Source organism: Callithrix jacchus, chromosome 3 (assembly GCF_049354715.1).
Source record: "Callithrix jacchus isolate 240 chromosome 3, calJac240_pri, whole genome shotgun sequence".
Classification (NCBI taxonomy): Eukaryota; Metazoa; Chordata; class Mammalia; order Primates; family Cebidae; genus Callithrix; species Callithrix jacchus.
Genome location: NC_133504.1, coordinates 171744623 through 171748541, shown reverse-complemented (window position 1 = coordinate 171748541; position 3919 = coordinate 171744623).

Here is a 3919-nt window from a genome sequence, read left to right as displayed (position 1 = left end):
TTATTGCTGCTGATTTGATGGAGACTATAATCAGACCCAAAATGTAATCTTTCAGATTATTGACATACAATGTAGGTTACATTCTTAGCCAGGCCTCTTACATGAGAATTAGGGTATTGACTTGGAAATAATGACACTCTGAAAATTGGAACAAGAACATTTGCAATGATTTGGATAATTTTTTATATTTTAAGCCTCCTAATTCTGCTGAAACTCCTTTGCTCTCAACTCCTCTTATGGAATTGATTCTTGTAATTAACTCTCATCCAACATCTACCAACTCTCATTGCCTCTACCCTAAATGTGGGGGCAGATTCTAGCATTCCCGGGGCTAAGGAATGAAGGACTACAAAGTCAAACCTGAGAAGAGGAGACCTGCACACCAAAGCACTGCAAGGTTTTGCTAATACGTGTCAAGAAAAAGCATAGATGACCATGTAAGGACATCTTGCATAGATTCTGAGGGAGATACAATAAGTATTTTAGACTGAGCTTAATTTATTAATATAAATACTTTTGCTCAAAATTCTGCATTCAATGTGCTGGATGGAGTGACTTGTGGTTCTGGTTGTCTTTCTTGTCGGTTGGCTAAAATCTGTATTCAACTGGGAGTACAGTAAGTGAAATCAAGACATCAGAATTCCTGTGATCATTCAAAAAATAAAAGATATATATGCTTAAAGACATTGAATTTGTGTAGTTGATCTATCATATGTGAGCTACTTGCCCACACTTTATAACTCCCACGAGATCTTAGAGAAAATTTTCTTCACTACAAGACCGGGAAGTACATTGGTGAGCAGAGCACCATCCCCTTAGAAAAGTGGATGGACTTTGGATAAAGAGAGGAGGCACGACCATTGAATGGGCTCCAACACTGCAATCAAAATGATGAGATCTCTGGGTGGCTCTTACTGCCTGAGGCAAGATGAGACAGCTAGCAATAATTTGTGGCAGGGCTCAGGAAGAAAAGATGGTAGCTTGACCATCAGGGATCTTCACGTGACATGCCTATCATCAGTGCCTATCATCAGGTCAATAGTATCCTCTGGAGCTGTGCAACAAGGTGGTATCATTTCTAGCAATAATAGATAGAGTAGTCCACTAAGATTCTAGTTCATTGGTGTGACAAAAACAAATACAGTCATGTTTTGCTTAATGATAGGTTGATGTGCTGAAAAATATGTCCATAGGTGATTTCATCCTTGTTTGCACATTGTGAAGTATACTTACACAAAACTGGATGGTGTAGCCTACTACATACCTAGGCTGTGTGGTATAGCCTAGCGTTCCTATACTTCAAACCTGTGCAGCAGGTGACTATAGTGAATACTGTAGGCAATTGGAATGCAAGAGTATTTGTGTATCTAAACATAACTAAACATAGAAAAAATACAGTATAAAATATGAAAAATGGTATACCTGAATAGGCCACTTACCACGAACAAAGCTGGCTGGACTGCAGGTTGCTCTGGGTGAATCAACGAGTGAGTGGTAAGTGAATATGAAGGCCTACAATATTACTGCACACTACTGTGGACTTTTTGAACACTGTACGCTTGGGTTACACTAAATTTGTAAAAATATTCTTTCTTCAGTAATAAATTAAACTTCACTTACTGTAACATTTTTATTTTATATACTTCTTACTTTTTAAACTCTGTCTCTTTTGTAATAACACTTAGGTTGAAACACAAACACATTGTACAGCTGCACATAAAAATGTTTTCTTTTTTCTATCGTTTTTCCTTAAGATTCTTTTCTTCTTAAAAATGTTGACTGTTGAGAACATTTGGACACAGGGAGGGCAATGTCACACACCGGGGCCTGTCAGGGGGTGGGGGCGGGGATAGGGGAGGAATAGCATTAAGAGAAATACCTAATGTGGATGATGGATTGATGTGTGCAACAAACCACCATGGCATGTGTGTACCTATGAAACAAACCTGCATGTTCTGCACATGTACCCCAGAATTGGTACTGACCTAATTAAATTGGAAGGCAGTGAGTAGCCATTGTCACTAGAGAATATAACACATTATGCTACATTTGTTGTTTGAAACTGTACACATGGAAAAGAATATATATAGTCAGCATACTGAAAGGGTTGAACTATGGTAGATGGATTAGCTTATTCACCACTCACTCATATCCTATGGGAGTGAGTGGTGAATAAGCTAATCCATCTACCATAGTTCAACCCTTTCAGTATGAATAAGCTAATCCATCTACCATAGTTCAACCCAAACAAACCTGCATGTGCAGAACATGCAGGTTTGTTTCATAGGTACACATTTAGGATTGTATCGTATCGTACCTTACCTGCCTGTGTTAGTTCATTTGCATACTGCTATAAAGACATACCTGAGATTGAGTAATTTATAAAGAATAAACATTTAATCAGCTCATGGTTCTGCAGGTTGTACAGGCTTCTGCTTCTGGAGAGGCATCAGGAAACTTACAAACATGGAGGAAGGCAAAGAGGAACATCCATGTGGCAGGAGCAGGAGGAAGAAAGATCAAAGGGGGAGATGCTACACACTTTCAAACAACCAGGTTTCTTGAGAACTCTATCAAGAGACAGCACTAGAGGGATTATGCTAAACCATTAGAAACCACCCTTAGGATTCAGTCACATCCCACAAGACCCTACCTCCAATATTGGGAATTACAATTGAACAGGAGATTTGGGTGGGGACACAGAGCCAAAACATATCACTGCCTATACTTTGGAAATCAGAACACATATGTCCCGGTTCTTTTACAGTGAGGGTTCCGCATGTTCCAGTCAGAGGATTTTACTATACAAATCTTGAAAGAGGAAAGTGAGCAACATGAGATGGCAACCTCACATAAGGAAATGATATCTTCTCGCAACTGTAGTGGTAAAGACATCTGGTTCTCAGCACTGATGCAGGTTCTATCCTGGCATACTAAGTGCCAAGTAGCAGATGGCAGCAGAGGTAGAACGTCTCCTAGAGACTGTCGCATGGTGTGGCTGGGTGATTCTCCTTGTGTTTTGTTCCTTACTGGGGGGTATGCAATCCTAATTCCCTGACCTTTCTGAATATTTCATATGCTACTAAATATCCTTAAATAATACCGTAGCAAGACTTTCTGTTGTTTGCAATCATGAATCTTGACATATAAAACATTTTTTACATAAAGGAAATATTTTAAATTCATAAACATTGTAAGTTTTTGTTCTTTTGTTTTAAAAAAAGTTGAGATACAGTTTTCATATAGTAAAATGGACAGACCTTGGCTGAATGGTTCCATGAGTTTCTACAAATGCCTAAATTGTGTAACCTGCAACCTTATTCAGATATAAAAATAATTTTATTACCCAAGCAAATCCTCTCAGGCCACTTCAAAGTAAATTCTCTTCTTCCAGAGGGTATCTCACTTCTTACTTCTACCACGACAGATCAGTTTCAGTTTGCCTGTTCTAAAATGCCTCATAAATAAAGATATGCAGTAAGTACACCTTTTGTCTGCCTTCTATCATTTAGCATGCTTTGAGATTCAGCCATGTTATTGTATCAGGTTATTCAGTTTTATTGATGAACTGTATGAATATGCCAGTTTTCTGATTCATTCTTTTTTTGATGGACACCACATTGTTTCCATTTCTTAATTATTGTAAATAAAGCTGCTATAAAGATTTTGGTACAAGCTGTTTTATTGATATAAATTTTCATTTCTCAGCTAGGTATCTAGTAGAAAAAGTGATAGAACAGAGATTAGGTGGATAGAACATAGCTTAGGTGGGTGTTTAAACATAGAAGAAAATTCTCTTTTTTTTGAGACAGAGTTTCGCTCTTGTTATCCAGGCTGGAGTGCAATGGCACAATCTCGGCTCGCCGCATCCTCCGCATCCTGGGTTCAGGCAATTCTCCTCCTGCCTCAGCCTCCTGAG